The 27,267-nt window shown below is 36.8% G+C and overlaps 1 protein-coding gene and 1 pseudogene across 6 annotated transcripts in view; one reads left to right on the plus strand and one right to left on the minus strand.

The window, feature by feature from the left end:
- The window catches only part of PLEKHA2 (pleckstrin homology domain containing A2), a 137,086-nt gene that overhangs the window by 57,645 nt on the left and 52,174 nt on the right, over positions 1–27,267 (minus strand). The window lies entirely within an intron of this gene.
- On the plus strand, positions 8,045–8,628 carry LOC138151831 (low molecular weight phosphotyrosine protein phosphatase pseudogene; annotated as a pseudogene).

Here is a 27,267-nt window from a genome sequence, read left to right on the forward strand (position 1 = left end):
CATGTTAATGCTGTGTTGGTAAATCCAGCCATTCTGGAAAAAATAATTGTAAATATTCTTTAATCCAGTAAGATTACTTCTGAGGGGAGTAGGAAAGTTCTCCTTCGGAAGGCAGCTCTCCATATACCACTAATTGTTCAGCCATTCCCCAAGTGATGAACACCTACTTTGTCCTCAGTCACTTGCTACCACAAAAGGACGACCAGTTATTTTTGTGCATTTGTCTTTGATCTTTTTGGAGTATATTCTTTTCACTGCACCTGCCTAATAGTAGGCGGACAACTGTACAGCGCAGCACTTGTTTCTCACTTGAGAAGTGTGATGGGGCACAGAACACCAACATTTGACCAACCTGCCTATCTCAGGGATCATCCCATCATGCCCTCACAGTGCTGGCGGGTTTCTCAACTAACCAGTGATGATGGAATGATGCCACCTCCCTCTCTAGGTTTCCCTTTTGTATACAAGATGTATTCTGATTGCCAAGTCACAAACTGTAAGTGTGTGTGGGGGTGTGGAGGGGATGGTAGTTGAATTAGTTCCATGACATTTCATGATAGATTGACAGATAGGTAGGTAGATTGAGAGACAGTATACCTACACAGGTAGGTAGACTGACAGAGATAGACATGGGGTCAAAGAAAGAGAGAGAGAGAGAGAGAGAGAGAGAGAGAGAGAGAGAGAGAGAGAGAGATGGAGGGAGAGATGCAAAGATCATTGATTAAGAGCTTACCATGTGTCAGGTGCTAGGTGTTATGCTTAATTCAATACAAATACAAGCAGCAACAAAGATAGTTCCTGCTCTAAAGGAGCCAATATTCTACTAGGGAAAGACAAGGCATAAAAGGGAGCTGAAGACAGTAGTAAAATGGAGAAATAGTCCAGAAAGTAATGGACTGATCAGGGTTTGAATATGGATGCTTCCTCAAACAGGTTCCAGGGAGGAACTCAACAATACTGTTCAGGGAGAAGGTAGGCCCACATTTCCTGCCAATGAAGATAGCTTTCCTATTTCTCCAGGGCAGACTTTATACCCCTGCAGCCACTAGACTGACCAAGCAAAAATCACCTGGGCCAGAATATGAGAAAACTTTAACATGGGCTCATTTCATTTGGGCTTGGCTGTGATGAGGGACACAACCAAGAATTTAATGACATCCAAAGGTTGACTTTTTCACTACTTTATACTGCTATCCATTCTCTTGTGTAGAGGGCCACTAAACAAGTAAAAACCAGAGCCCTGGGCACTCCATCTATACAATGCCACGACAGGAGGGGATCTTAGGGGATTATCTGACCAAACTGCCTCATTTACATGGAAGGGAACAGAAGATCAAAGAGAGGAAGTCACACAGCAAGGCAGTGGCAGAGCAAGGAATAGAACCCTAAAATCTTAATTCAGGGTTCTGTCAAGTCCAAGAACATATCCAATCCACCAACTGCAGAAGTCCCTGAATAAATAGTAACAACTGTTACTATTTATACTTCCATACTTCTAGGATCCAAGATTTCACTGGTACAGATATTCCTTCTCCAGAGGCTAGTCACAAGCCCTCTGCTCCTTAGTATATAGTTCTCTGTGAGTTAATATGGCAGAAAGAATGCCTTACCTGGTGGCCACCACCACCTCTAGTGATGAGTTTCTTTGCTGTTTGTTAAGCTGACCTTAGGCAACAGACATACAGTCCTTCCCTGGATAATCAAGTTCTTTCCATCTTGGTAGGGTCTGCCAAAGCCTAAAGGGTACTACTGGCAGAGCCTCCATAAACTCAACATCATCTCTACCCTATGATGAATTTTGCTGAAGGCTGCAATCAAAGCAATAAACATAATGTGAAAATATACATGCAACTCTAGCAGGAGGATCAACACAGTTATTCCAGGAGAGTGATGCAAACAGCTGCCCATACAGAGCTGCAAACATGAAAAACAGAACAAAACACAGCAGGCATCTGCAGGGGTTCTTCTTTCTATTTATTTTGTATCCCCCAAAGTTACAAAGTATCAGTTAGTCAATAACCATTTATTAATTACCTACTCTATGCCAGGCACTGTGCTAAGCCCTGGGGACACAAAGAAAGGCAAATGAGAGTCCCTGCTCTCAAGGAGCTCACAATCTAACGGAGAATACCGCATGAAAACAACCATGCACAAACGAGATCCACACAGGGTAAGTTGGAGATAATCGTTAGAGGGAAGGCACTGGCATTAAGGGGAGCAGAAAAAGCTTCTTGTACAATGTGGGACTTGAAAGAAGCTGAGGAAGCCAGGAGGTGGAGATGAAGACAATGCACTCCAGAGAAGACACAGCCTCAGAACCAGAAATCTGTGATAAGAGACTGATAACAGGTTGAGAGAGAAGGCCCAGACAAATGTGGGAGCTTGAGAGCTGAAGTAGAAGCCATTCTGGGGTTCTATTCGTGAATTCCAAACCACAGGAGGAGGCCACTTGTCAAAATGCAGATAAGCAGAAGACAATAATTAGCCAGATGAGAGCACAATTAGCCAGATGAGAGTAATTGAGAGCACAATGTCCTCTGTCCCACATTCCCAAACCTTCCCACTCTGGGCTTCCAGAGTTAAGCTAAAAGGCCACGCTTGAAACATAGAGGTCATAGACCTAACAGGGATTTTGGAGGTCATCTAGACAAGTGTTTCATTTTATAGAGGAGGAAACTGCATCCCAGAGAGTTTAAGTAAGAGGAGGTAAAGCTGAAGCTTGATTGTATTTGAGGACATTCCCCAGTGCTTTCAATGAAGCAAAACTCATTTCTTTCATTTTAGTATTCTGGTGATATTACAATGGTTATAATCCATACCCGTGTTTCCCCGATAATAAGACCTATCCCGAAAATAAGCCCTCCCCTTACTGTGTAAAATTCCTCTAAAATAAGCCCTCCCCCGAAAATAAGCCCTATTGAGATTGCTACTGTAGTGAAGGTGATCCCCTGCGCTACACGCTACAGTACCCTCTGTATGCACCGTTCCCCCCCCCCCGTGAAACGCACGCCGCGCTCCGAGTTGCATCCAATCAGAACTGCAGCAGTGAGCGCGTCATCCTGTTCTTCCCCAGTGATTTGCTTGCTGGCGCCATTGAGAGCAGTGCCGCAGAGGAGAGCTGAGGCAGGACAGCATAAAAACCCAGTATGTAAGCGGGAGTGAGGGGGCATGATGGAGGATAAAAAGGGCATGATGGAGGAATAAAGAAGAATTCAGGGGGCATGATGGAGTGAAAAGAAGGACTGATGGTCATAATTTTATTATTCTGTCTGTTTTGACCCCCAGACATGAGTACAAAAAGGAAGAGCTATACTGTTGAGTATAAGAAAGCAATTGTAGAGGAGTCACATGGCAAGAATCTTGCAGTTTTCTGTAAAGAAAAACTTTTGGATCTTCGAATGGTCAGAAAATGGAGAGCAGATTATAATAACCTCAATCAACAGGTGGATGAGGGAAAAGGGAAAAAGCGCAGGTCTGGATCAGGTCGGCAGCCCTTATATCCTGACTTGGAGATCCTCATTGGTGAATGGATTGCTGACAGGAGAGCAAAGGCCTTGGTTGTGCGCAGGGCTGATATTCAAGCATTTGCCCTTTCAATGGCACCAGAGTTTGAAATGGTCTCAGAAGGATTCAAAGCATCACAACACTGGTTGGATGGTTTCCTTCAACGGTATGAACTGCCCCTAAGAAGATCAACAACACTGTTTAAGCTGGAAGATGCTGAAGTTATTAAACGTGCACTTGCATTCAAGTCCTTTATTGATAGGATCGACATTTCCAAGTACCAAACCTGCAATATGATTGCTATGGATGAAACTGCAGTGTTTATGGGACAAGGATCTCAAACAACAATTCATCACAGGGGTGCAATGTCAATCTACATTCCCACCACTGGCTATGAAAGTGCACGGGTCACCTGTGTTTTGGCAATTCGTTTGGATGGAAAGAAAGCCACACCTCTAATCATCAGTAAGGGCAAGAAAGATAAGATTGAATGTGTATCTGGCATTTACGTTCTTGAAACCAAAAAAGCTTGGTGTACACAAGCCATTATAAGAAAGTGGGTTGATTTAATGCTGCCACTTGTTATGCGAGGTAACCAAAGAGGTCTGATAGTCTGGGATTCAGCCAGCACTCACCGCGCTAAAGAAATGAAGAACTTCCTTGCAGAGAGAAGAATAGATCAAGTAATGATTCCTGCAGGAATGACTGCCTATCTCCAGACCCTTGATATTGCAATAAACAAGCCATTCAAGGACCATTTGCGCATGGAAGTCAATGACTACATTGAAAATAGAATGGAAAGAAATCAGCGTGGAAACTTTGTGAAGCCCTGTCTGCAAGAAGTCGTGACTTGGGTGAAGAAGTCATGGGATAAAATTACTGACAGCTGTGTCGCCAAGGCACTACGAGCAGGTTACCTGGACAAGACATATTCATTTAAAGAGAGCTATATTGCTGGACATGACAGATTGGGTCCACTTCTTCTGAAGGAAATGGAGGCGCAAGACATCCAGGACAGAATTCAGGGTATGGACACTTATGACTATGTTGTTGAAGAAGATGACATGATCATTATTTTATTGAATAAAGGTACATTTTTTTGTTCACATTTACCTGTTTATTAAAATTGCTGTCAATGTTCATTAAAATAAGCCCTCCCCTGAAAATAAGCCCTCTGGTGTTTTTCTGTCCAAAAAATTAATAAGACAGTGTCTTATTATCGGGGAAACACAGTAGAACAACATGATCTCAAATTAAAAACAATTACAAAAGTTCTAAGTGACAAAGACTGATGGCAAGATGAACAATGAGTTACAGCATATGTCTAATGATGACTTGTGAATAAGAAGGAGGTATTTTAGAGATGTGGGGGCAGCTAAATGACACAGTGGAAAGAGCTCTGGACTTGGAATCAGAAGACTCATCTTCATGAATTCAAATCTGGCCTCAGACACTTCCCAACTGTGAGTCCCTGGGCAAGTCACTTAACCCTGTTTGCCTCAGTTTCCTCATCTGTAAAATGAACTGGAGAAGGGAATGGCAAACCACTCCAGTATCTTTGTCAAGAAAACCCCAAATGGGGTCAGGAAGAGTCAGATAAGACAGAACTGATTTAATGAAAAAAAAATACAAAAACAAAGAGATGTATGATGATCAAAGATATGTATGATTGCAAAAGGAGGCCAGCTGAGAATGATGAGACAATAGACAGATTACAATGGTACTCCTCCAGGATACTGGAAGAGCAAAAAGGAGGCTTCTATCACATTGAGTAGAGCCTCCACAGATTATTTTTGGAAAAGCATGTATGCAAACCAAATAGTATAAGACAAGTAGAGTAAGATAACAGAAAAAAAAAACAACTTTTTTTACAGAACCAACAAAGATCCTTAAATAGGTTTGTAACAAAGATATTGGTTAGTAAATTGCCTACTTTCAGAAAGCAGCCAATCTTCAAATCCACAATGCAATGTATCATTTGTTCTAATCACCTAATGCCTTGGCTATTTAAAAATTTTTTGGAAAATTAAAATTAAAAAAGATTTTTTTTGTTAATCTGTCCTATCCAGTATCCTTTAACACTGAGAAAATTTAAAAAGAGAAAAGAAAAACAAAATAAAACTCCATAATACATAGCTGTATGTAACCAGTTAAAACAAATTCTCATATTAACCAAGTATAAAAATGTATTTCACTTTCTGCCTCATGCCTATACCATTATTCAAGATGGGCCTGACCCTTATTTCCCAGAGTTCTAAGCAAAAAAAGATAGCAGTTTGCAATCATTCTGTCACATCTTTCTAAATAATAACTAATTCAAAGTCCAATAATTTGTCTACAGGATATCTTGAGTATAACCAAAGTACAATTACATACATTCAAAAATTTTGTATTACTACACACTTTTAATTCAAACAGAGGTAAAATTGTTGAAATTAATGTTATGAATAAGGAGCAAATAGGAGTTCTTAACTAGTGATCTGTTAACTTAAAAAGATATTTTGATAACTATATTTCAATATAATTAATTTCCTTTTTAATTATATATGTTTTATTTTATATATTTAAAAATAACATTCTGAGAAGTGGTTCATAGGTTTCACCAGACTGCCAACGTGATCATAACACACACACACAAAAGCTTAGGAGCTGGGCTAGAAAATTATATAGACAAAACTGCTGGGAAATTTGTTCAAACACAAAATCCCCTTCAGATTCAAAAATTCAGGATTTACCATTTTTAGTATTTATTGCACCCTTGAGGAAGGAGTTGAAAAAAAATTACTGGTAAAATGAAATGCCAGATCTAGATACAGTCCCAACCCTACCATTGGGACATGTTCTACTCACTGAAAATGAAATTGTCTCCAGCTAAAGAGAGATTGGTGCCTTGTTGAAGTTCTCTCCTCCAATTATATCAGAAAAAAAAACAGAAAGGGAAAAAAAACTCATCAAGAAAGTGTGAGCTGTTATGACAAAAGCAGACCACATTATAAATAATTTTTGTTAGGAACAATACTCAAGGATATCTCCTATTCACGGGAAACTCTAGGACAGAATGGATGTGCTACTGGAATAATTTCCATTGTACTTTAAAGAGTTAAGAGGACCTTCTTTTTCTCAGCCTGTTGTAATAAAAGAACTCTGGGCTTGGAATTAAAAGACCTGGGCTCAAATCCTGCCTGTATGTCTTACTACCAGTGTGATCTAGGTAAAGTCACATAACTTGGCTGATCCTCATTTCCCTCATCTGTAAAACAAGAGATGATATACTTGCCCTATCTACCTTATAAAAATATGAGGATTAAATGAAATAATGAATATAAAGTTGCTTGGTTTATCAAAAAGTATTAGTATTTTTGTTTCCATATTATCTGGTCATCTGCATGTTAACATTGTTAGAAAGATAGTAGATAAATCATTATCCTATGTACTGAGCAACATCCCTGTCCATGTTTTGATTTTTTTTTATTATTGCTAAAAATAAAACAAAACAAACCCCTAAAAAAAAAAAAAGAAAGAAAGATAGTAGATAAACCTTACAATTAATTAGATACAAATTTCAGGTAATCTAACATGTGGAAATAATGCTCTAGTTCTTCATTATCAATTGCCTATTACATATTTCAAACTGGACGTCCTCTAGGCATTTCAAATAAAACATGCATAAAGCAGAATTCATTATCTTTTCCCAAAAACTCACCCCTCCCTCCCCCCCCTTTTCAAATTCCTTTATCACAGTCAGGGTATCACTTCCTTAAATTCCTTTCAGACCTAGGCAAATCTGAAATTTCTTTCAGATGTAGGCAAAACAATAAATAAGAAAGAAGGTAAGGACCTGAATCAAATTTTAGAGAAGTCATTTATAATAGCTGCCTGGTAATTATATATAGATATATACACATAAATATATATGTATGCATATGTAAATGCATATGTATACACATACATACACATATTTTTATACGTTGTTACTATTGTCTTTATACAAAGTCATGTACTAGAGAATAAAAATAACCTAATATTTACTAGCCTTGTGACTTTGGGCAAGTCACTTAACACCAAATGCCCTCCAAAAAGCAAAAACAAAAAAAACCTTATAAACAAATGCAGAAAAGCAGAAATACCAAGCATCTTTAGCTAACCACAACATAATAATAACCACACATAATAGCCTTTGAATAAAAGATTCAAAGTTAAATGGACATTGTACAATGACCAACTTTGATAGACTTGGCTCTTCTTAGCAATACAATGATCTAAGACAAATCCAAAAGATTCGTGGGGGAAAATGCTATCCACATCCAGAAAAAGAACTATGGAGTCTGAATGCAGATCAAAGCATACTATTTTCTCTCTTTTTTTTTCTTTCTCATGGTTTTTCCCTCTTGTTATGATTCTTCTTTCACAATATGACTAATGTGGACATGCTTAATATGACTGCGCATTTATAGCCTAAATCAGACTGCTTGCTGTCTTGGGGAGAGGGGAAGTAGAGAGAAAAAAAATCTGGAACTCAAAATCTTATAAAAGTGAATGCTGAAGGAAATTAAAAATGGCCGCAGAGGGAACAAGGTCTGTGCTGTTCGTGTGTCTGAACCTATAGCAGAAGCAGTTTTTAGGAAACTTGTAGCTGAGCAAAATATTTCAGATAAGTGGAGGATAGACAGTGCAGCAACATCTACATATGAAATAGGAACCCCCTCCCCCCGATTATTGAGGGCAGTCTTGCATGAAGAAACATGGCATTACCATGAATCATACTGCCAGGCAGATTACCAAAGAAGATTTCCTGACCTTTGATTATATACTATGTATGGATGAAAGCAATTTGAGAGATTTGAATAGAAAAGTTAATCAAGTTAAAAACTACAAAGCTAAAACTGAACTTCTTGGAAGCTATGATCCACAGAAACAACTTATTATTGAAGATCCGTATTATGGAAATGACTCTGACTTTGAGACTGTATATGAGCAATGTGTGAAGTGCTGCAAAGCATTTTTGGAAAAATCTCATTAAGGCTCATTGCTAAAGGACAGCAGTGATTGACATCGACTTAAAAATGATGTATATGTATCAGTTGATGTGTTATTAAAGAGTAATAATGTACTTCACAAAAAAAAGTGAATGCTGAAAACTATCTTTACATGTAATTGGAAAAAATAAAATATTAAGTGGGGGGGGGGAAGTTAAATGGAGACTAAGTAATTTAATCCTAAAGAATTGGTAGGTCAAAGAACAATAAAAAACCAAGAGATAATGTCGTTAAAGAAAATAATGGAAATGAATTAATATATCAAAATTTTGGGGATATAGTCAAAGCAGTTGTTAGGTGAAAATTTGTATCTGTAACATTAATAAAAGAGAGAAATAACAAATCAATGAATTGGGCATGCAACTAAAAAAAAATGAGAACTGAAAGCCCTAGCCAAAGAATAAAAATAGAAATCCTAAAAATCAAAGAAGAGATAAAATTGAAACCAAAGGAACCTACTGAATTGATAAATAAAACTTGAAGCTGGTTTAAAAAAATTAATAAAAATAAACCACTATTTCATCTGATTTTTTAAAAGGAGGAGGAAAACTAAATTATCAATATCAAAAAGAAAAAAGGAGAACATTTGAGGAAATGAAGGAAATTATTAGAAACTAGTTTGCTCAATTATATTCTAATGAAACTGAGAACCTAAACAAAATGGGTGAATACTTAGAGAAAGATAAAATATCCATATTAGAAGAGCAAAAAAAAATGTACATATGAAACAATCACATAAAAAGAAAATAAATAAGCCGTAAAATAACCCCCAAAGGGACAAAAAATCAGTGCCAAATGAATTTATAAGTAAATTCTACCAATCATTTAAAGACCAATTAATTTCAATATTGTATATGTAATGGTGGAGAGAAAAAGGGGATAATTATGGCCAAATCTTTATGTTAATAGACTGTTCGTTAATATGATAAACAATATCCATCTAAAGCAGAGAACTGTCATCATCTACAATAGAGAATGAATGAATGAATGAAGCATTTATTTTGTGTGAAACACTATGCTAAGCAGTAGAAAAACAAAGAGAAAAGTATAACAGAAATACTCAAAGGTTTTCCAGTAAGATCAGGAGTAAAGCAAAGATAGCTCTTTTCACCTTTATTTTATGCAGTTCTAGAAATGCTAGCTATAGCAATAAGAAAAGAAAAGTACACTGAAGATGTGAATAGGCAAAGCAAAAGCAAAATTATTGCCTTTGGTGGATGACAGTGATTTACTTAGAGAATTATAGAGGTTAACTAAAAAATCAATAGAAACAGTACTAATTAAAGTAGTAGAATATTAAAAATCAATAGCTTTTGTATACATCACCAACAAAATCCAAAAGGAAGAAATAGAAAAAGAATTTTCATTCGAAATGACTACTGAATTGGGGCAGCTAGGTGGCACAGTGAATAGAGCACCAGCCCTAGAGTCAAGACCGGACCTGAGTTCAAATCCAGCCTCAGACACTTAACACTTACTAGCCACATAACTTTGGGCAAGTCACTTAACCTTAACTGCCCTGGAGGGGGAAAAGCCCCTCAAAAAAAAAATGACTACTGAATGTATAAAATACATGAGAATCCACCTACTAAGACACACACAGAAACTACGTAAATACAATTACAATGCACTCTTTATAAAAATAAGGAAAGGAGTGGCTAGGTGGTGCAGTGAATAGAGAGAGCACTGGCCCTGGAGTCAGGAGGACCTGAGTTCAAATACAGCCTCAGACACTTAACACACACACACACACACACACACACACACACACACACACACAAATTAGCCATGTGACCTTGGGCAAGTGGCTTAACCCCAATTGCCCTCCAAAAAGCAAAATAAAATAAAATAAGGAAAGACCTAAATTATTGTAGATATACTAACTGATCTTGATTGGGCTATAACAACACAATAAAAATGATAATGGTACCTAAATTAATTTATTGATTCAGTACTATAACAAAGGACCAAAAAGCTCATTTCCAAAGAAACAAAAATAACATAATTCATCTAAAGGACAAAAAGGTCAAGAATCTCAAAGGAAATAATTAAAGATATAATGTACAATTTCAATTACATAAAATTAAAAATTTTGCACAAACAAAATAATACATTAGAATACAATCAGAAGTGATATAGTAAACTGGGTAAAAAGTCTCTGCACCAAATTTCTCTGAAAAAGCCTGATATCAAATTAAGATTGGGAACTGATTCAAATATTTGTATGTTTCATTTCTATGTATATATGCATACAAATATGAATAATGAGCAAAAGCCATTGCCCAATAGATGAATGGTGAAAAGATAGAAATAGATAGTTCCCAAAAGAAGGCAAGTTATCCAGACCACTTGAAAAAATGCTCTAAAAATCACAAATAACAACAGAAATGCACATTTAAACAACTCTGAAATTCCATGCTATATCCATTGGATCGACAAAGATGACAAAACAGGAAAATGACAATTGTAAGAGGGACTGGGAGGACATTCACTAATGGTTCAATTTGTCCACCTATTCTTGAAACCTTTCCCAGTACTCAAAAACGTAACTCAACAGTTGCTTTGGTTCAGTAATACCACTACTACGTATATAACCCAAAGAAATCAAAGATAGAGGGAAGACACTAATATGTACAAAAATATTTAGAGAAACACTTTGTTGTAGCAAAAAACTGAAGACTAACGGGGATGATTACACAAATTATGACATATGAAAATAATGGCATGTTACAGCATTGAAAGAAATCAGTGGAGTTATTATATTATTATATTATAATATTATATATTATTATTATATAATCAATAAGATAGAGGACCAGATATTTTTCCTGATTCCCAGTCTCTCAAACCTCTCCAAAACAAAAATTATATGCCAAAGATACAGTAGCTCCTCCTGTCTCCATGGTATGGGACATTCAGAATCCAAAAGAAGTTGGAAAAAAAACAAATCATGAATTCACCTTGAGCTCACTCAGCACCCCTCCCCGACCACATAAGATACCAGTAGTGAAGCTACTACACTCCAGACCCCAATGACCTGACATAGGTGTACAACAAACCCCTCCCTGTGCACACTCTTTCCAGTACCATGGAGACCCCATTCCAGAAGTTTGCCTGGGTCATAGACAGACAGCCACTGTGGCTGCTGCCCTTTAAGAGCAAAATTTCACTGGGAGCCCCAATTCTATAGCACTGGCACTTCAAAGCTTTGAACTGTTGATAACTGGCCAGAGAACTAAGGAATAGGAGGAGGGATAGGGTACCAGGAAAGGACATCATGTGGGGGTGGTTGTGCAGTACTCCACCAGGCCTGTGAAAAAGAGCACAGAACTCATCTGAGGCCAGTTCTGAATATTCAAAGTCACTTGGGAGGGAGACCCACAGATTGCCAGCTGTGAGAGGGGGCTAAGACATATTGAGATCTATACCCTAAAGAAACCACCAACAGAGGGGACAGAGTCAGAAAGTGAATAGGGGAGAACCAGGGGGAAAAAAGATTGAAAGTATTCAAGATTTCAGGAAGGAGAAACTCAAAGACCTTGGACATTAGTAGATAAATCAACAGGGAAAATATTAACAACAGAAGGAAATGTGGTCTCCAGATCTAGTAAACAAGTTCAGGAATCTATGAATAAATACTGCAAAACAAAGGAAAACAATCCAACATTGGAGACAGAGGACCTCATAAAATTTGAGAACACGAAACTACAACAAACTGTTCCTGAGGGTTTAAAAAAGAAATGAGAATTATGAGAGCAGAATTTATAGCCTACCCAGGAAAAATGATGGACAGAAGAGAAAAACTGGAATCTGTGATGTCAAATCTTATCAAAGGAAAAAAGAGAGAACAATAGATTGGGAATGCAAATATAGAGAAGTGAATGACAATCTAGTAGAAGAGAAGCAAAAACCAATGACATTAAAAGAAAATACGCTTACTATGCAAGCAGACCAAACTAATGTCAGAGAAAGGATGCATAGAGGTGACCTAAAGATCACATTATAAGAACATAACAAGATAAAAACCTTAACACCATAATGTAGGAAATAATAGAACTGCCCACAACTTCTAAACAGAAAAAATGAAATTTTAATTGAAAGAATTCATAGATCTATGCCTTTGGGGGAAAAAAAAAACAACCAAGGCTACAAACTCCAAGATATATAATTGTTAATTCATATAAAAACAAGTTATGAAGGCAATCAGAAGACATTTAAATACAAAGGAAACAAAATTTGAATACAATTCTGCATCTACCTGAAAATGCAGGAGGGAATTGAAGCTGTGTTCCAAAGAGCAATGGAGCTCAGGATGCAGCCCAGGATGACCAACCCTGAAAATCTTAGCTCAACCAAAAATGAAAAAAGGTGGATATTCAACAATAAAAAGTCTTTGAAACATTTTTATGAAAGCCAGAATAGAAGAAATTATTTGCCTCTCAAATACCTCAGATGACAAAAATGAAGGAGTAAAGAAATGTAGCAGCCACTGAGTGACAACATAGACACCACTAAGAATCTTTTTAAATGTATACAAGAAAATAGGCATGAAGGCAAAGTCAGCTGGTAGCAACAGTGAAGAGGCAGATAGGAGGCATTACAGACAGAACCTAGCAACATCCTGCCTGTAGGTGAATCAATGTTGTTTTGTGGACTACATTACAACATGGAAGGGTCACAGATTGAGAAGAATGGGTAATCGTGCTGGGATCAAATCAACTAGCAATGAGAGGAAAGTTACTCCTGAGAAGAGCTTACATGAGGAGTGAATGAGGAGGAGAGGAGAAGGCTTAAAAAGGAGAAGAAAGGAAGGAGACCTTGCTTTAATGGTGGGAGGGTGGTCCTCTGATAAATTCCACTGTTCTTCTATAGGTAATAAGAGATCAGGACCTTGCACTGTGTGTCAGATAAGGGATTTGGTATTTTAAAAATCCACTTATCCTACCTTTGGGAAGGGAGACTAAAACTCCTAGGAGCAACTGGCTCCTGGGGAAGTGGGGAGCATGGACTCAGGGAGATTTTGAGGCAAATGGGAAAAAAAGGCAATCGGGGACGATATAAGTCAGCAATGGGCTTCATAAATGGCAACATGGCAGGTTAGAGGCCCCAAAATGGAGGAGTGTGCTTTCATATACCTGCAATAATTAGCATTATTCTGGAAGCAAGGCCAATAGAAAAGGGGGAATCCTGAAACAAACTCTACGAGGCAGTAGCAGAAACCATCTAGACAAGAAAGCCTTAGAATGGATACTTTGGTAGTTTTGAGAGCATGAGGAATGCAGAGAAAAGAGAAAGACCAGATAATTATTAGTATCATGAATCAGAGAATGAGGGTGTAGAGTATATAGAGAGGATAGATAACGAAGAGAGTAAGAGAAATCCTCTTTGGAGAGAGGTATAAAAATGAACATTTCAAAATTAATGAAGAGGATTAGCTGAAAATAAGTTAAAGAGGAAGGAGGAATCTACTTGTCTGACTAAGAGAGGAAAAAAAGGGTGGGGGAAGAATTATATAACCAAATGAAGTTAGTAGAGAAAAAGGAACTAATAAGGAAAACCCTAAAGGGAAAAGGGTAACAAACATGAATAGGGGATCAAGAGTGAGGTGAAGAGAGCCAGGGGGAAGAGGGACACCTTAAAGAAAAGATTAAGGTAAAGTAACTGATGGAACATAGTACTGTATAACAGAAGAGGGGGGGAAATCGTAACTTGAAAGCACATTTAAAAAACAAAGAGATGCAAAATAAAACTTATGGGATGGGGAAGAAAATTGACTATTCATAAAATGACTTGAAAAGGCAGGAGTTGCAATCATGCTATCTGACAAAGCAAAAACAAATATTCAAAAATTAAAGAGATAAATAAGGAAACTATACTATACTGAAAGGAAACAGAAAGCAAACCAATATTAGTAATATACTTATATATTCCAAATGCCTTGCCACCCCAATTCATAAAGGGAATGGAAAAAAGTACACATTTCTCAGAACCACATGAAACTTTTCCAAAAACTGAGCATATTCAGAGATATTGTAAGTAAATATAAAAAGGCAGAAATAGTTAATACATCCTTTACAGACCATAAAACAATAAAAAATAGTAACTGGTTCAGAGATATGAACAAAAGATAAAACCAAATGAAGACAACAATAAAACCATAAATAATGAGTGGATCAAAGAACAAATCAGAAAAACAATTAATGACTTTGTAAAAATTATAATGATGAAACAATATACTGAAATTTCTGGGATGCAGCTAAAGTAGTCCTCAGGGGAAAATTTATATCCTTACAAACATACATTAACAAGATAGCCAAAAAAAAGATTAATTAATTGAATATGAATTTTTAAAATTAGAAAGCCAACAAATAAACCTAAAATAAGTGCAAAAGAGAAGATGTTAAAAATTAGAGGGGGAACAAATAAATTGGAAACAAAACCAAAATAAATAAACAAATAAAACTAAAAGTTAGTTCTTTGAAAAGATTAATTAATAAACCCTTAGCTAATCTGATTAAAAAGAAGAGATCTGACAAATACAATCAAGAAAATCACAAATCAACATGGTAAAACTAAAATAAAACTAGAAAAAAATTATCAGAATGTATACTGTTAATAAAACTGAGAACACAAAAGAAATAGCAAAATACTTAAAAAAATATAAAATATCCAAACTATTATAAGATGAGATAGAGATCTTTAAAAACTCTTTAAATCTTTAAAAACAGAAAAGGAAAGGGATCTAGTTGTAAAGGAACTACCAAAGGGGTAAAAAAAGTCCTAGTCCTCATAAATTCTCAGGAGAATTTTATCAAACTTTTAAAGAATAATAAGTACCCATACCTCACAAATTATTCATAAAAACTGAGAAGAAAAACATCCTGCCAGAAATCCTTTTATGAGACAAACATAGTCCTAATACCTAACCCAGGGAAAGAGAAAGCACAGAAATAAAACTATAAGCCAATTATTATTAATGAACATTGACTCAAAAATTTTAAACAAAGCCCTAGCAAGTAGACTACAGTGACTTATTCAAGAAATCATTCATTTTAACCAAGTGGGATTTATGCCAGGGAATGTGAGAATGGCTCAACATTAGGAAAAACAATCACCATAATAAATCATATGAAAAAATGAAACACCCACAACCACTAGAATATTTTCTAATGAATACAGGAGTGAGGCAAAGATGCTCATTCTTCAGAATGTAATTAGATACAGTTTGTGGAAATGCTAATAACAGCAATAAGATAAGAGAAAAAATTAAAGGCATAAAAATAAGATTACTTGGAAATTCTAGGGAATCAGAAAAGATACTAATTTAGACAATAGCTTTAGCAAAGTTGCAGGCTTCAAAATAAACACTCAAAAATTAGCAGTATTTGTGGCACAGTGAGTAGAGTGTGGGCCCTGGAGTCAGGAGGACCTGAGTTCAGTTCCGGCCTGGTTCCTGACTCAGGCACTTAAACACCCACACAAAAATACTAGCCCTGTAACCTTGGGCAAGTTACTAACCCCAATTGCCCTCCAAAAAGCAAAAATTACCAGTATTTCTATATAATAATAATAATAATACACAAAAAGCAATAATAGAAAGGGAAATCACATTCAACATAACTACAAAATGCATAAAATATCTGGGGATCAACCTCCCAAAGCACATAAAAAAAACTTGTATAGATTCAACTACAAAGTATTCCTTTAAAAAATAAAGAACAATTTAAATACTAGGAGGAATATTCAGTGCTCATGGCTAAGTTTTGCTAATATAGTAAAAATTGCAAAACTACCATAAATAGTTTATACTTTTAATGCTATACCAATCAAATTACCAAGGGGATGCTTCATAGAACTTGATCAAATTAAAACAAAATTCATTTGGAAGAACAAAAGACATAAAATATCAAGGGAAATAATGAAAAGAAGGATGAAGGGAAATTAAAACTTCCAAACTCCAAAGTACATTATAAAACAGCATCAAACAAAACCATCTGGTGTTGGTTAAAAAACAGAGTTAGCTCAATGGAACAGAACAGACAAGGGAGAATCAGAAACAATACAATGAAATTACCCAGTGTTTGATAAAGGGGAAAACATAAACTACCTCGGAAAAAAATCTTTATTTGATAAAAACTGCTGGGAAAAGTAGAAAATAGTATGGCAGAAGTCGGTGGTGGACAAATATCTTATACTGCATTTCATAATACATTCTAAATGGACACATGATTTTAATAATAGAACAAATTAGAAGGGAAACAGATTATATACCTCTGCTAGTTATGGGTAGAAGATTTTTTTTAATTTTTTTTTTTTGGAGGAGGAAGGGCAGGGCAATTGGGGTTAAGTGACTTGCCCATGGTCACATGGCTAGTTTTGTGTTAAGTGTCTGACGCTGGATTTGAACTCAGGTCCTCTTGACTCCAGGGCCAGAGCTCTATTCACTGTGCCACCTAACCACCCCTAGAAGATGTATTTTTAACCAAACAAGAAATAAAGGCAATCATAAAAGATAAACAGATAACTTTGATTATATGAAACTAAAAAGCTTCTGCATAGACAAAATTAATGCAGCTAGGATAAGAAGGAAGAGGTCAAATGGGAAAAAGTCTTTCCTCTGATAAAAGTTTAGTTATACATACATAACATATGTACATACATATATATGTGTGTGTGTAAAACTAATACTCACTCTCCAACAGATAAGTGGGTAAAGAATATGAACATACAGTTCAAGAGAAGAATTGCAAAGTATTCACAACCACATAAAAGAATGTGCCAAATCACTAATGAGAGAAACATAAATCAAAACAAACCAGAGATTTTACCTCAAACCCAGTGGATTAGCAAAAATGATAAAAAATGGCAATAGTTAATGTTGGAGATGTTCTGGGATGATAGGTCCACTAATACATTGTTAGTAAAGCTGTGAAATGGCACAATAATTTTGGAAACAATTTGAAATTATGTGAATTAAGTAAGATACCCTATGCACCAGAGACTTCATTACTGGATGTAGGCCCCACATCAATAAGAAAATCCCTATATACTCTAAAATATTTAAAGCAGCACTTTTTGTGATGACTAAGAATTGGAAACAAAACAGACACCATCAACTGGGGAATGGCCAAACAAATTGTGGTGTATACATAGAATTGAATTATATTATGCTGTAGGAAATTATGTGTGTGAGGAATACAGAGAAGCATGGAAAGATTTATATGAACTAATGCAGAGTAAAGTAAGCAGTGCCAAGAAAACTATACACAGTAACTGCAATAATGTAAAGGTAAAGAACGACATACTAAAAGAATCAAAGGTAAATATAACAAAATTATAAAGATTAGATAGCACTCAAATGAAGAGATAAGAGAGGACACCCTCAACTCTCCTCTTTGTGGAGGTAAGAGGTCCATAGGTGTTACACATTGCATATGTTTTTCACACTTTTCAATATATTTATTGGTCATGCTGATTTTTTTTTCCTCTCTAAAAAAACACCATTTGTTATACAGAATAGCTCTCTGGGAAGGGAAGAGAAAAGGATACTTGGAATAAATAGGATGCTTTGAAACACAAAGTATCAATAAAAACTTATTTTTAAAAATTAAAAACATGAATGGAGAGAGGGTCAGAGAAACCTTGACAGACTTATATGAACTGATGAAGAATGAATTGAGTAGAACTAGAGAACAATTTATAAAATAACAATAATACTAGAAAGGAAAACAATCCTGAAAGATTTAAGAATTCTGATCAATGTAATGGCCAATCACAACTCTAGAAAACTTATGCTGATGAAGAAACCTGACTCTTCTTTTATCAAAGAGTAATGGATAATAGGTGCAAAATAAGACATAACCTTTCAGACGTGACCAGTGGGTGAATCTGTTTTGCTGGACCATATTTATTTGTTACAAGGGAAGGTTTTTATTGAGGGAAGTAAGAAGAGACACGGGAGAGGGAATGACAGAGATATTTTTTGAAATTCAAGAAAAGAAAGAAAAGGGAGTAAATGAATCATTAAAAAATAAAGAGCAAAAGTTCAGAAGAGCAATGGTGAAACTACCTTGTTAAATATGAAACAGACACAATGAAAAACAAAACCATGCTGTACGTAGTGGATTTGTATGGCAAATACACAGTCCTATACCTCTGTTCTTCTTTGTATAGGGAAATGTTCATGTCTATTAATGTTTGTCAAGTTTATATTAATAACAAAAGAAAATGGGGAAAAATATTTTGTCTTTAAATCAAGCCTAAATCTTTCTTCTGTAACTTCTACCCATTGTCCCTCGTATTACCCTCTGGAGCCAAGATCCATTCTTACTATTCCCTCTTCCACATGACAGTCCTTCAAATACTTCAACTATCATGTCCTTCCCTCCAACCCCAATCTTCTATTATCCAGGCTAAACATCCCCAGATCTTCCTATGCTATGAGCACAGAAGCTTTTTTTTTTTTTTTTACCAACCTGGACAGCTTATCAATATCCTTCCTAAAATGTAAAATCTGTAGCTGAATACAAAGGCTCAATGAGAAACTATGTTTTGACAGTAAATCTGTCATTTATGTAGCATTTTATAGTTTATAAGCTACTTGTCCAAGATTGTCTCACTTGCTCTTTTTGGCAACCTCAAGAGGTAGGTGGTACAGTTGTTATTATCCCCATCGAAGGATAAGTAGACTGACGCTCATAGATTAAATAACTTGCTCAAGGTCAGAGAATTCATAAATGACAGAGCCAGGTTTTGAAACAAGGTTTCCTGAAAATGTTTTATTTCCATTCCACTGTAGCCGACTTTGGGGCAGCTAGATGGTACAGTGGATAGGGCACTGGGTTTGGAACCAGAAAGACTCACCTTTGTCAATTCAAATCCAGCCTCAGATACTCAGTAGCTGTGTGACCCTGGGCAAGTCACTTAACCTTGTTTGCCTCAGTTTCTCATCTGTAAAAAGAGCTAGATAAGGAAATGGCAAACCACTCCAGTATCCCTGCCCAGAAACGCTCAAATGGGGTCATGAAGAGTGGGACATGACTGAAAAACAACATAAATAGCTGTCTCTGCTTGAGGTTATTCTAGAAGGGGACATAAAACATGCAGAAAGAAAAATACAATTAAAAAAACAACAAAACACAGTATGTGCTTAGGAAATATGAAGTGTTCTAATATCATATAAGGAAGAAAGCAATTCTAGATTGGAAGAAAGGAGCAGGGAGAAGGGGATAAATTAGTGAAATCTCCATGGAAGAAGTAATATTCAGCTGGGATTTGAAGGATAAGTGGTATGTCAAAGGTGAACAGCATTCAACATATAAGGAATGGGGAAATGAAACTAGTCGAACAAAGCGGTTTTTATTTAATCCTAAAAGGCAATAGGGAGCCATTGGTGTTTATTATGTAAGGGAATGAAATAGTTCCCTGAACTTCAGGGAAATCTCTTTTAGCAGCTATATGGAGGAGAGGTGGGAGAGACTTACTTAAAACAAGGAGATTAATTAGGAGACTTGAATGTGAGTAGCTGTGTAACCCTAAGGAAAGGAAATACTCTTTCTACTGTTAGACTCATTACAGAGATATTTGACCATTTTAAATGTCATAGACCCCTTTGGCAGTCTTGTAAAGCTTATGGACACCTTGAAGTAATGTTTTTCAATGCATACAATAAAAATACATAGTGTTAAGAAGTCAATTAACTTGAAATTAACTATCCAAATTTTTTTTTTAAGTTTAAAGACTTCAGTCTGAGAACCCCTGCCCTAGTCCAAATAAAGGGATTAGGCAGATTTTTAGTAAAGACACTACCAGAAGTGCCAGAAATTTATAATAGGAGGAGGGTCTTCTTTTCGGTAATCTCTCAATTACCTATGGTCCACACACAAAAGGGGCAGCACAGACAAATGAAATCCACAGTGGTTTCATCAATCTAATTTACCCAGTTTGAATCCCCCTTTTGGAAAACTGTTTTTTAATCAGAGTTAGCACAAAGCGTCAGAAGTGATAGGCCATAACAGACTGTCTAGCTCCTTCTTTCAGAGAGATCTCCTATGATCCACAGGCCATAAGAACAGAACAAACAAATGAAATTCACATGGGTGAAATCCACTTCTCCATCTGAATCTTCTCCCAAGGATACAAAAAAATCTGGTTGAAACTTAGCCTCTGCTCAAAAGCCCTTAATGCCTCCTCACTGACTGATGAATAAATCTAAACTCCTTAGATTAGTACAGAAGAATTTTCACATATTGGTGCCTCCCTACTTTTCTAACTTTGTCTAATATACTCCCCCTACTCTACATTCAATATGTTTCAGTCAAATTGAACTACTTTTCAACTCCCAATACAAATTCTATGACGTCCTGCCACCATATCTTTGGCCAAATTGTTTTGTTATACATATTTCTTACACATGTGCCTCACTACTATCATAATCTAAGGTTAAGCTTATTTTTCACGTGGAAGCTGTATTTGTGGGAAGGGCTGAACCAGGTTCTTAGGAAAAGGTTTTGTATTAATTGTCTTACAATCTTATTTGAAAGTAGTAGGTGAGATGTGTAGTATTCCTCCTTCTCTTCTTCCTACTTTTATTTTCTTTCCAAAATGCTAGGACAATTTACTTTTATTGTGCAAAGTTTTCATTTGTGATTTCTTGAAATATAGCTCTGAAAAAAATGGGCTTTAAAAAAAAGTCCCTTGTGTTTCAAATGGAGCTACTCGACCATGCCTTTAAATCCAAATCATTTTGGCTTTCCATGTATTGGTGAAAAATAGGACCAGTCCAAGCATCTCAGGTTCATATTTAGGTTTTGATGGCTTAGAATGAAAGTAAATCGCAATCATTTCTGTTCTGGCCAGAAATTCTGAGGGTCTTCCCCACCCAGACTGATATCTTTGTGATGGTCAATTGGACCCAATCTTGACTGGAGGACAGGTCAAATTGTACCAGTGCCACCAACACTCCCTTCTGCCTCTCTACCTGTTGAAATTCTGCCCATACTTAAAATCCCAGCTCAAATGCTTCTTTATTTATGATGTTATGGTTTCTCAATTTCCAAAATAAGCACAGTCAAGAGAATTGAGAAGAATTCAGAAGTTATCATTGATGTCATGACAGACTGAGTTGCCATTATCAAGCCCTTGGATATTCCCTGGGCCCAACATCTTGAAAAGGGAGCACGTCAAGTAGCATAATTTCGAGCACTAAATTTTCCTAAGGATGCACATAACACAAGGGAGCCCTTGGAAGGAAGTACTAGACATCCCCCGTCATACAGCTCCATCAAAGAGAGGCCTCACCTGAAGATATCTTTTTTCTCTTGAAGATGCCTGAGGTTTGTGTCTTCTCAACTCCTCAATCATCTATGATTCACTTCCAACTTCATCCTTAACTGAAATTGCCCTCTTTAAAGTTACTAGTGACCTCTTAACTGCCCAGTCTGATGACCTTCTCTCAGTCTTCATCCTTCTCAGTCTTTCTACAGCATTTGATAATACTGACATCTCTCTTTTTCCCTCTCAAAACTCCACCTCCTCTGGTTTTCCTGATACTTGATTCTTCTCCTACCTGTCTGACCATTCCTTCTCAAACTCCATTGCTGGTTTATCACCCATATAACAAACAACCCCTAAATGCAGATGTGCCCAAAGTTCCCATCCAGGACTCCTTTTCTCTATACTCTCACTTGGTGATCTCATTAGCTCCCAGAGGTCTAATTTATGACTTTATGAAGATAATAATAAAAATAATAGCTAACACAGCATTTTAAGGTTTGCAAAGTGTTTTATATATTTTTTCTTACTTGATAGAACAACCCTATGAGTTAGGTCATATTATTACTCCGATTTTACAGATGAGGAAACTGAAATTCATGAGAGATGAAGTGATTTGCCCTGGATCACACAGCTAATAAATAAGGCAGGATTTGAACTCATCTTCCTGAGCCCAAATCTTGTGCTCTACTGTAGCAGCAAGCACCCCAGCGTCCCCAGGGTGGCTGCTCACACAGGTTCTTAGATCTGCTTTGATAAAAGGAAAGCAACTCAAAATGGGTTAACAAGCTTACTTTAATCAGTCAAACATGTATCATTTACCTAGTTCAGGGGAAAAAGGTCAGCATCCCGAACTTCAGAATATACAGACAGAATTATCAAGACAGAAACAGATCAAGTAGACAGATTTCAAACTGTCCGACCATTACATCCATACCCAATCAACATCTGGGTTTCAAAGCCAGGGGGGCTCTGGACAACGGCTTCCCAGAACCCAGATCAAATCACAGAACACTTCTCAAAGTGAGCCCCAAAACAAAGCCTCACATCAGGGCTTATATAGCCTTCTCCTGGCTCAGAGAATGTAACAACCTTATTGACCCACTGGCCAATCAAAAAGTATCTACTGAAAAACAAGCCTCCCACCCCAGGCTCCAGGTGCACTTTAGCCTGGGGCAGGGAAGATCTTTAAAATTTACATTCCCATTACATCTACCCACTGGGCCACCAGATGGTTTTCTCATCAATATAGGGGAGATCTGTTTCCCCTGAGCCCCAGATCTATATCACCAGATACATATCAGACATTTCAAACTGAATGCTCCATAGATATTTCAAATTCAACATGGACAAAAAAGAATTCATTATATTTCCCCACAAAAACCCATCCCTCTTCCAAACTTCTCTATTTTTGTTGTAGATACCACCATCAGCTGTTTTAAGCTGAGCCATGAACGAACATTGGGAAGTGCTTGTGTTGTTCTGTAGGAAACCTTGGACTTGGACTTGTGTTACCATCTTGTAAGTAAAAACTGAACTCCTTTACTGTTGTAATAGACTACGATAGTATACTGATAGTACACTACTATTTAACAATACAAGGCCGTGTAACAATAAATAACTTTATTTCCTTCATAAAAAAGAAAATACCATCATCCTTCTAGTTTCCCAGGTTTATAAACTCAGTCATCCTCAACTCCTACCAATCAGTTGCCAAATTTTCTCTTTTCTCCTTCTATATCTTTTACATCTACTCCTTTCTCTATTCATACTACCAGCACTATAGTTCAAACTCATCACTTCTCTCTTAGACTATTTCAATAACCTCCTTTACTCAATTAACTTCAATGACTCCTTATTCCTTTTATGATTAAAAAGAAAATGCTCCATTTGACCTTGAAGGTCCTTCACAACCTGGTCCCATGTTACCTTTCCAGTCATCTCATACATTACTCCTCTTCCTATATTCCCATGATCCAGCCTTTTGGCCATTCTTCACAAACCATTTGGCTGTGGATTGCCTAAGAGACTTCAATGCAAAGGTGACCCTAGTGGAGGATAGTGAAAAAGATTGGAAAACATGGCTCAGGAGTAAGAAACAAGTTGGGCCAAAGGTTTGTACAAACTAAAGAGAAGATTCATGCCATATGAAGTCTCATATGATGGATGCTTTGTTCAACAAGACAGTCAGGAAGGAGACACTAGACTTGCCAAGTACATAACACACAATCACAACCACAATCACAAAAAAATGAACTATTATTTATCAGAAAGAAAATGATTGGTCCCTGATGTGAGAGTTAGTGTCAAAGCTGCTATCTATATACAATCAGAACACTGATATAAAAATCAATAAGAAATTAGAAGAATAAAAATCAGAAGACAGGGCATATAACTGAGATAGTCTCTCTCTGCCCTATTTAAACAAACTAGTGATGCTGAAAAATGGAAAACAGATAATAGCATATACATTAGCGCAATAACTAGCACTTAGTAGGCATTTATGAATGTTTGTTGCCTGACTGAGACTGACATAAACTATTACCCTTTCCTAAAGACATTTAATTATTAATCATTCCCCACAATGAGAAGAAGATTTAATGAGAACCATGATTCAGAAAGGGAGTTCGCAGCTTTGTCCAAGGGCACCAGATTTAAAGGCAGGAAAATTTAGAGAGCTGACAGCACCTGAGGTCCTTCAGCAGAAAGAAATATATTTTAGCTCTTAGCTAACAAAAATGTTTAATTAAATTAGAAGCCACTTGATAGCAGTAGCTGAGTGAGCTCTCCCACCTGAATGACCACCTCCCCTGGAGTGGACACACATGACTTTCCTGGGGTCTAGATAGGTCCTAACTACATCACCTGAGGGTGTTCTTTGTGCCACTTTCCACAGACACGATTTGTGATGTTTGCCCTGGGCATAAAAATCCCTAGTTATGATTCTGATAAGACGACCAAAATAGCCCAGAAACCACTGAGCCAGCAAATACTTGATGCCCTTGCCAGTTGAAGAGATATGACAGCCAAGGGCAGAACCAGTTTAGAATTTGAACTTGTTTGTAAAATCTCGTCTGGGATGATGGGAGAAGATCATGAGCAATATTTATCACCATAAAATAGTGAGGAGCAGTGGAAAGTAAAAGAAATTTAAAGGGTGTTTAGCAAAAGACCCAATTAAGTAAAACCAATCTTTAAAAAAGCCATTTAAAGATGAAATATAAAAAGAGACAATGAATGAATGAAAAATGGAGAAGATCTGTAAAGACTGGTATATTAAAAACTCTACTAACTAACTGTGACAATGGAGCTCCCACACTTGCATTCTTTTTTTTTTTTGGAGGGGAGAAGGCAAGGTAATTAGGGTTAATTGACTTACCCAAGGTCACACAGCTAGTAAGAATGTCAAGTGTCTGAGGTCAGATTTGAATTCAGGCCCCCCTGACTCCAGGGCTGGTGCTCTATTCACTGTGCTTGCCACCTAGCTGTACCCCCACATTTGTATCCTAACATGATGCCTGGTATGCTTCACAAAGAAATTTAAACGGCACTAAATAGAATGAGGACAAGCAGAAGAACCAGACTCTCCTAAGTATGCATAGAGGAGTTTGTGTTTTATCCTAGACATACAACTGTAAAGGTATTTTAGGATTAATTCTTAAGGTTTATGAAAGAAGGCAGGATACTAAACTCTTGGGGAAAAAAAAATCTTGGACCTTATTATCACCCCACCCCAAGAAAGGCAGCTGAGAAATTTTAATAACAATCAAACCATATGCCTACTTTTCCATATCTATAAAACTTTTTGAGAATAAGCATACACGAAAGTCCTACTTGATGACAGTATGAGAAGAGGAACAGCAGGTTTTTGCAAATGATATTCTACAGACCAAACACATCTTTATAGACATACAATTGACTAAAAGATTATTTCCAAATATTATATATATAACACAGTAAAAACTAGCCTTGCTTGTGATCACAGATGCAAAAATCTTAAATAAAATTCCAGCTCTGGGACATAGTAATTCTTTACTAAAGTCTTCCTTCAATGACTCCTCAAGGTGTAAAGCCTTGATTATTTCCTTTCCTTCATCTCCCATACCTAATCCATTGTCAAATCTTGTCTAGCCTACTTCCATAGTAACTTTCATATCCTTCCTCTTCACTCTCATGAGCACTATTCCTAAATTAAGCCTTTATTTTATCTCTCACTTAGAATTTGGTCTCCTTCCTTCCAGTCCATCCTCCTGCAGCTACAGGAGTGATATTCTTAGACAGAGACCTGACCAAGTCATTCTCCCTCTTAAGAAGCTTTAGTGAATCTATTGCCTGTAGGATAAAATACAAGTTCCACTACATGGCATTCAATGTTCTTTACAATCTGGTTGCAGACTTTACAGACTGATTAAACATTTTCCTCCTTAAGAACTCAATGGTCCAGCAGAACTAATCTATTTGTTGTTTCTTGTACACATTTCCTGTACATAATAGACTTTGCACCCTGGAACACTATCAGCTTGTAGGCTCTCCAGCTTCCTTCAAAGCACAACTCAAAAGCTCTCCTAGAGAAGACCTTCCCTAATCTCCAATTGTTAGAGATCTCACTTGACTCCCCTATATTATTTTGTATTTACTCTGTATATATTCAATATAAGCTTATCTGTGTAAAAGTTTTATCCTGGGCTCCCACCAACCCCCACTTAGAACGTAAGCTCCTTGAGGGCAGGAATGGTTTCTTTTTCTTTTCCTTCTTTCTCTTTCTTCCTTCCTTCCTTCCTTCCTTTTTCTTTCTTTCTTTCTTTCTTTCTTTCTTTCTTTCTTTCTTTCTTTCTTTCTTTCTTTCTTTCTCTCTCTCTCTCTCTCTCTCTCTCTCTCTCTCTCTCTCTCTCTCTCTCTTTCTTTCTTTCTTTCTTTCTTTCTTTCTTTGCCTTCATATCCCCATCACCTTCCATAGTACTTGGCACATAATCAGCACTACATAAAAGCTTGTCAGATTGAACTGAAGTGAACCCAGGTTCTAAAAGCTATGCCAGGGTAGTTTTTGAACAAGTTAAATTCTATCAAGCTGAAAAGGCTTCAGGTATGGGACCCATGACAGACTGTTGGCCATAAATCAACCTACTTAAGTCCACAGAGAGGGGCTTATCAGCAGATGGTTGGATGTTTTTTTTTCCTCTGGCTACATCAACTGCCACAGCCTTTCAATTCCATCTTTGCGATATCTTTTATATGCTCCTTTCTCTCCTCTGACACTTCCCCCTTATGGAACAAACCTTTACCACTTCACGTGTGCACTATTGCAACAGCCAACTTGGTGGATTTGCCTGCCTCAAGTCTCCCCCACATCTAATCCATCTTCCATTCAGTCACTAAAATGTTTTTCCTAAGTTGCAGGTCCAATCATGTCACCCTCCCTACTAAATAAAATCTAGTGGCTCCCTATCACCTCCAA

The sequence above is a fragment of the Petaurus breviceps genome, unplaced genomic scaffold (assembly GCF_028583685.1).
Source record: "Petaurus breviceps papuanus isolate PSGF00001 unplaced genomic scaffold, PetGlider_PUasm1.0 90919, whole genome shotgun sequence".
Classification (NCBI taxonomy): domain Eukaryota; kingdom Metazoa; phylum Chordata; class Mammalia; order Diprotodontia; family Petauridae; genus Petaurus; species Petaurus breviceps.